Source organism: Eptesicus fuscus, chromosome 9 (genome assembly GCF_027574615.1).
Source record: "Eptesicus fuscus isolate TK198812 chromosome 9, DD_ASM_mEF_20220401, whole genome shotgun sequence".
NCBI classification, from domain to species: domain Eukaryota; kingdom Metazoa; phylum Chordata; class Mammalia; order Chiroptera; family Vespertilionidae; genus Eptesicus; species Eptesicus fuscus.
In genome coordinates, this window is record NC_072481.1 from 95,368,826 (window position 1) to 95,377,338 (window position 8,513).

Consider the following 8,513-nt stretch of genomic DNA (forward strand, 5'->3'; position numbering starts at 1 on the left):
CAATTCCTCCAATGCAACTGGCAGCCTCAAAGGTAGACTTCCACACAGGTTGTAAAGTTGGAGTTCAAGTGGTATTAGTTGTAACTGGCATAGTCTCTATAGAAGAGGAAGGCATGGTTGTGGTTTTAGCTGTAGAATTGGTTGGCAATAGAGTAGCAGTGGGCTCAAAACAGAACTGTGTACTGTTCACCACCTGGCAGTCACTCACTTTACATTCCGTCCAGACGCAGGTAGTATTAGCAACAGCATTGCTAGCATTAACACAGCAAACACAGCTCTTGCGGCTTTCAAGGGTTCTGGTACTAGAGTGGTGGCCAGCGCAAGGGTCCTCAGCAGCACGGGGTCGTCCTGTTGCTGGGCCCTGAAGCTGAGTTTGGAGCCAGGGTGCTGTTCAGAGCCAGTCCTGGCATAGAGAACGGCCAATGCAGCGTGTGGCCCTAAGCGCAGGCGGTCCAGGTCCCTCTGTCTCCTGTGGCGCTGCCCCAAAGCTAATGTTCACATCTTGATTTGGATGGTTGTCCCTGTAGTTGTAGGAAATTCTCTTCTTTGCCCCTAGGAAATATGTATTTTAGAGGTAAAAAATATGTATGCATGCTACATATAAGCACAACTATATAACAGAGAGAACACTGATAAAGCAAGTGTGGTGAAGTAGCATTTGGAGACTCAGATGCAGACTATACAGTTCTTTCTCAGCTGCCCTCCCACCACTCACCAGCCTTCCTGGAACCATAGAGGGAGCCTCTTGCTCATTCACTCTTGAGTCTGGGTCTCTGAAAAAAAAAAAAAAAAAAAGATTACTGAGCAGTAAAATGGAAATAATGAACAGAAAACTGAGAGAGAAAAATGAGTGTATCTAATACTCATCCTTTCATGATTACATGAAGAAAATAAAACTCTCCCCATTACTATTGAGTCCCAGGTTTCTCTCCCTCTGTTAGGCTCAGCTCCGTTGCTCTCTCCTTATCCAGGCTTCCCCTCCTCACTCCTGGACTTTACTTCTTTGGAGTCTTATAGCAATAAAAGTGATTTTCTATTGTATCGAGATTTTGTGTTGTTTTCTGTGTACAGTTTGCAAAAGCAAGGTTTTAGGTGTTTATTTTAATTGTGGTAAAATACATTTAACATGAAATATGAATCATTTTAAGTGTACAGTTCAGTGGCATTAAGTGCATTCACACTGTTGTGCAACTATCATCACCATCTATTCACACAACACTTTTCATCTTATAAAACTGAAACTGCCCAGTGAACAGTAACTCCCCTCCACCCTGCCCCCCAGCCCCTGGCAACCACCATTCTACCTTCTGTCTCTATGAATTTGACTACTCTGTGTACCTCTTATAAGTGAAATCACACAGTATTTGTCCTTTTGTGACTGGCTTATTTCAGTTAGCATACTGTTCTGAAGATCCATCCATAGTGTAGCATCTGTCAGAATTTCCTTCCTTTTTAAGGCTGAGTGACATTCCATTTATGTAACACCACATTTTGCTTATCCAATCAACTCTTGTTGACCACTTGGATTGTTTCTACCTTTTGGCCATCCTATATAATAAAAGCATAGTATGCAAATTGTCCCCTTGATCTGGAGTTCAACCCGGGAGTTTGAACAGGGGGCGGGCTGGCCAGGCAGGGGAAGGGAGGGAGGCCCCAGCCAGTGGCATCAGTAGTGGGGGCAGACAGGGGGAAGGGGGCAGAGGGCAGGGGGAGTAACCAGTTGGCAGCCGGCAGCTGATAGGGACTCTACCAGTGCATGATTTCATGCACTGATTCTCTAGTTATGAATAATGCTGCTGTGAAAATGGGTGTACAAATATTAGCATTTGTTTGAGTCCCTGCTCTCAGTTCTTTTGATAGATACCCAGAAATGAGATTGCTGAGTCATATGGTAATTGTCTGTTTAATTTTTTGAAGAACCTCCATAATGTTTCCACAGTGGCTGCACCAATTTACATTCCTATCAGCAGTAAATAATGGTTCCAAAGGGTTTTAGTTTTCACCTCCTTTGTGTTTCCTGGTCAACAGGCTCACTCTTGGAAACACTTTGACATTAGGTTTTTAAGAGGCTTTGTGTAAGATCATCATCACACTGCACTATCTGTCTGCTGACAACACCACTATGTGGAATCATAGCTGGGCCTCATGTGCTAAAGATCATCTTCTTCCCAGTGTAAGTTGTAATAGGCAAATAGGCCTCTTCAAACCTGTTCTGATTATGTCATTCAGACCTGTATATAAGGGCTTACAGGGTATATGAGGGGCTATAACAAATTGTAAAGCTCATTTAAAGCATATTTTAACATATTCCAAAGCAATAATGTATGGGCTCCTTAAAGGTATCCACATGTCTCAGATAAATAGGAAAGGCATTAAATAAATCTCCATCTTGTTTCTAAAACAAAATATTCAAGGAGATTTTTAATGCTCTTATCATTATGATTAGCATTTTCTGATTACAAATGATAGATGAGCCATAAACTCAGTATTTAGAGTAGTTCAAGAAGCAATATAAATCTCCTCTTATCCACTTTAGGAAGATTAGGCAGCTGGCAAGCCCTGTGAAGATGGGATTCTATGGTTCCTGGTGTCTAAGTGTTGGAAACAGTGATTTGGAACACAGATTGCTTGCTTCTGTTTCTACACCTTTTACCTGCATGGCCTGTCCCGGAAACCTGCACTCGTCCTGGGGGATGATGGGAATGGACATCAGGCTGAGTGAGAGAGGCAGCCTATGTTTTAATTCTTTAAATTGCTTGCTCCACCCTTGAGCCTACATATCTCCATTGCAGAGAGCAATCAAGTCACCACCAGTTTGTTATTTGAGGAGTTCCTTAAGTTGTGGGATGTGTAAATAGAGACTGATGGCCAGAGTAGGGTGGAGATAGGGTTTATATGCTGGATGAAGAAACAATAGGGCTTGAAAGAAGACTGTGCTTTGGTTAGTTTTTATAACGCAGGAAAGCTGGTGCTGGTCCAGAAAGACCAGTCCTTACCCCATAAAAGAGGCCATTAGCAGGAAGACCTGGGGACAGATTTTCATCCCAAGTTGCACAATGTAATTACCTGGGGAATTTTGAAATATTCAGCCTTCCAGGCCACACCTAAGACCAATTAAAAAAAAAAAAGATATCTGGTATTAGAATCCATAGTTTTTAGAATTCCCCCATTGAGTAGGATGCATGCTGAAGTTTGGGAACCATTGCTCTAAGGCCAAACTCATATATGACATGTGTGACACCTTCTGAAAAGCATAATGTCTTGTAGGAAATTATTAAAGAGCAGTAAATGACTTTTCTTAAAAAATTGTACATCTTTTTAAGAAATCCAATGGGGTGATATGGAAAAAAAATGTTAGCAATAGTTATCTTTGCAAACCAGTGCGGGATTATGGTTAATTTTGTTTTGTTTTGCTTCTCTATATTTTCACAATTTTCTTATCAGGACCCTGGCTAGTGTCGCACAGTGCTTAGAGAGAGCATCGCCTCACACACTGGAGGGTCTTTGGTTCAATTCCTGGTAAAGGCATATACCTATATTGCAGATTTGATCCCTGGTCAGGGTACAGGTGTGAGGCAACCAATCCATGTGCCTCTCTCATATAATGTTTCTCTCTCTCTTGCCCTCCATCCCTTCCTTCCACTCTCTCTAAAAATCAATGGAAAAAATATCCTCAGTGAGGGTTAACAAAACAAAACAAAATTTCTTAGCAGGAAATCTCTAATCATCCTACATAATAAAAGCCTAATGTGCAAATTGTCCCCTCCAGTGGTTGTTCGACTGGTAGTTGACCAGGAGACCGGGAGACTGGGAGACCAGGAGTTCAACCACTTGTTATGATGTGCACTGACCACCATGGGGCAGTGCAAAACATGGTGGACATAGGCGACCTCTCACCAGCTACCTCGGGGTGGGGGTGACAGGGAAGAAGGTGTGGTGAGAGTGCAGGGTGTTTGCCAAACTCGCTCTCACTCCCCCTGCTACCCTCTCCCGTTTGCCAGGGCTCGTGTGCCAGGGAAGGCCCTGCTCTCAGGTGCCCGGAGCCTGCGAGGAGCCTGCCCCGCACCCACACGGCATCTTCCGGGTGAGTGTTCCTATTGTCTGAATTCCTTGTCTCTACTTGGGTTTTGCAATCTATATACTTAGGGAGATCACAGAGAACTGAAATGAAGCTTTCACAACAGGACAGAATAGCATTGCTCCCCCATTCCTGGAATCAAAGAGGTATTTTCAAAAGAAAATGAATTTGACTTGGAGGACTCACACAGCTATTGGAACAGGTTCACTGAAAGATGAAAAAATGACATAGTTGAGGGAAAACAAGAAGATGTGGAAAGAGAGCTGTCAAAAGCCAAGTTAAAATGAAGTCAAATTAAGATAATTTCTTGATGTATCTGCTTATCACTACTGTTAGACTTCCTTAGACAGTGGTAAAACCAAAGAGAATAATATAAATTTCCATCCCATATCTATTCCCTATTCTTCCCTCCCCTTATCCTGTAAGCCAGTGGTTGTTAACTGGTGTGATGTTGGTGATTAACATTTTTAGTTGTCACAGGTGGGAGGAGGGGTTACTGCATCTAGAGGACAGAGACCAAGGATACTGTTAACCATCGTACAATGCACAGGATAGCCTCCTGCAACAAATTATCTGCCCCGAAACTTCAAAAGTGCCAAGGTTAAAAATTCCTTGCATAGGTATTTATTCTCAGCATGAATAGAATCAGAAGGGCAATATGCATGCCCCTTGATGAGCCTTCTGAGAAGTGTTTTGTTGTTTCTGTAAAGTTCTATTCTTGCACTGTTCACCACCATATTCACTCCATCTGTCAGACTGCAGGAGCCTGCCTCATGTTCTTCAAGAACCTTAGAAATATCTCACAGGTCTCATATCCAGCCTTTTCACAGATCTGTACATCTTCTATGCAATTATTCTTCCTTTATTATCTTCATGATCTATGTTCTACTCTTCTTCCTGATCTCAATTTTCCCTTTATACATTTTATCACATATTTTTCCATTGTTTTTCTGATCCTATGATTGGAAGTCAAGTCCAAACACTCATAATAAAATAAAACAGGTTCCAAAACCAGGGTTAAGGGAAATGTATGGAGTTTAAAAGTCATATCTAAAATCATGTATCACATGACCACAGGCTTTTGTGGATGTCTGGCTGTAATAGGAGACATTTTGCTCTACTGGTTGCTGCTGTTAGGACCACTGCTGACAGGGTGCTGTTTTGCTGATTTGAAACCTGGCTCGAGAGAGAAAAGAGAGTGAGAGATTTCTCTCAGGATCTTGCATCACTAGATAGTTGAGAATAATTATTTAAGTTTATGGCAAAAACAAAGCATTAAATACTAAAAAAAAAAAAAAAAAAAGCAGCATAAGAATTTGTGTGAAGTTGGAGGATTCCTTGCTTTGTTAATGCTGTCAATAAAGTCATCATAAATGACTCAGTGGTTTCCAAAGGCTCAACATCTAGGTCATAGTCCAATATCAGCCAATTTGAAGAGATTTACAGAGTTAAAAATGGTTTAGATATATGTGTGTGACGGGTCAGATTTGTACATAGGTGATTATATTCAGATACAAAATAATTCCAAATGAAAAAATGTTCTGAACCCAATGCCCTATATATGGAGAATATCTGAGTCCTTCTTCAACACAATTCTATAAATGCCTTAATTCCTCCCACAACATGAAACAATCAAGTGGCAACAATACAAAATATGGCTTATAGAATACAGGATGTGTACTGGACCACCAATGTGCTCAAGGAAGAGAGACCTACTTCCCAGCTAGCATGCAAGATGCCATGATGATAATCTGCATCCACGCGGTCAGATGCTGGAAATGTGATGAAAATGCCCTTAGTGAGTACAATGCTCTATTTACACATTTCTTTTGCTTGCATGTGATCCATGGGAGACAAAGGACTAGTGATATGAGTATATGAATGTGCATATCTATGTCTGTTCCTCTGGGGTTATGACCAGAGGAACAGACATAGATATGAATCATAATGTAAATATCTGTGTTTTCTGATGGTCTTAGGCTACCCTGCTAGTGGTTCTCAACCTGTGAGTCGCAACCCACAGGTTGAGAACCACTGACGTAGAGCCTAAGACCATCAGAAAACACAGATATTTACATTACGATTCATAACAGTAGCAAAATTACAGTTATGAAGTAGCAACGAAAATAATTTTATGGTTGGGGGTCACCACAACATGAGGAACTGTATTAAAGGGTCGCGGCATTAGAAAGGTTGAGGACCACTGGACTAAGTAGTCACTTGGTTGTTCACTTTCTTCTTTCAAAACTTCCATGGAATACCATCCTAGTTTATGGCAAAATATTAGAGAGGACCAACAGCAAAGAGATTGCAAAAGGACACCATAAAAAACACACATGTCAAATGATTATCATAGACTAAAAATCTCTCAATTAAAAAAAAAAATCTATGGCTCCTTCTTGGAGCACACTTGTGACCTTCCTTCTCTCAGGAACATACCTTTTACCGTTTTTACTCCTAAACTCTTAGGGTCCCCATGAGACTTGCAAGTAGGGGAGCAGCAAGCAGTGGCAGAAGACTCTCCTTTTGCTTCTGTAACTTCCTTTCCTGAGTCCATGCACTTGCTACCCTCCAGCCTGCCTTCTCTTTCAAGGAATTTTTCATGGATGTTTTTAAAATTTTGGGGGAAAAAAATCCTGTGAAATAGTCATGGGTATCCCACAATGTTTAAGGTAGAGAAACTGAAGTTCAGAGAGGCCAGTGTCTTGTCCAACCCCCTCCTGTGAGAAGTGCCAGATCTGCTGGTTTGGCCAAAGTGAGTCTGGTCGCAAAGGCCAGTGTTTCCTACTGCACCCAACTGCTTTCTAAACCACCAACTATGGGGTGGGAAGAAATGCTCCTGCAGTGGTCCTAGTTGTGCTTGCTACTTGGTGGTTTATCACAAGTTTGAGACCCCATGTTGAGAAAACTGGGGGAGAGGAGCTGAAACAGGAAACAGAAAATTTTTCATCAGACCTCAAAATGCACTTGGCAGGACAGAACAAAGAGGCTCTGACCATGGAAATGCACTGATCCTTTTGTTCTGGAGGTGCCAGTGACCATGGATGCTGTACCTTTGTCCTCCTGACCCCTAGACCAGGGGTCCCCATAAACCTCAGCTGCCAAGACAACAGGAAACAGATAACACCACACTTTTATTTAGCCCACAAGGTGACTGTTATGTCATCAGATGGTCTTGAGGAAAGAAAGGTCAGTTAAAGCTTAAGCAGCCCCCTGGAGTTGAACATCTGAGCTTAGAAGTCTCAGAGAACTCATCTCTTTGAAAGTGAGGGAAGTTTAATTATTTTTAAAAGCTGGCAGAAGTCCAGGATGTGAGGATGTTTTCTTTCTTTTGTGTGAGGCAAATAAGCAAGGGGGGAAAGAGTGTGTGTTTGGATGAGGGAAGAAAGGGAGTTACTATTTTGGGGCCTGACAGCAAGAACATAGAGGCGGAAGGAGCCCAACTCTCCTTGAAGCTGCTGATCAGAAGGCATGCCAGAGGCCATGGGGAGTCGCTTAGGGTGGATTTGCTGGGGAAAGAAGCCTTGAGGTGATGGGGCCAGAGGGAGGACACATCACTGCTTTCTTTAGTCTTTTTCCCTGTGGAGGTTGGAGTGGGTGAGGAGAAGGGCAAAGAAGCTGGGAGAGGAGAAGGATATAACTTCTTTGTATGAAGCATTAGTATAACCAAAAAAGGACCTATGGTCAGGTCAATGGAAAGGTGTGTGTGTGTGTGTGTGTATGTGTGTGCATGTGTGTGTGTGTGTGTGTGCATGTGTGTATGTGTGTTTAGCAATAAAAGGCAGAAATTAAAAATTGTTGCAATGATTTGCTCATAAGGGCAACTATCAAAATTTTAGTAAAATGATTAAAATTGTTCCTAATCAAGTTAAGCACAAAATCTGAAAAAAAAATGTTTTAAGTTGAAAAAAATATTGAATGACCTGAGTGCTATCTAAAAGATATTCACAGCCCACCCAGAACTGTTCTCGAGGCTTCACACCTATCAGGGCTTGTCTCTGTAAGGGAAGTCTATCTCAGACATGATGTTTCCATCTGAGCAACTAGAAAATTGAAACCCAGGACATGATAGTACTCTGCTTCCTAGTGTATGTTCTTCATTCTTTCACCATTCCTGCAATTCTGTGCAGATTTTAGAAAATTATAGCTGTACTTTTAATTCTATAAGTGTTTGCAATGTAGGAGAAAAATGCAACATGACTACCAGATGATACAGTCTGCAAACTCAAGAGTGAAAAAAAAAATGGACTCCATCTTTGTATAATTAAAAGTCAATATCTATTGGGTGTTTCTTTATTTTGTTTTTTAAATTCCACATATAAGTGGAATCATATGATATTCCCCTCCTCCCCGCACTGTCTGACTTATTTCATTTAGCCTACAACCCTCTACATCCATCCAAAACAGAAATGAACTCATAGATACAGAGAACAAA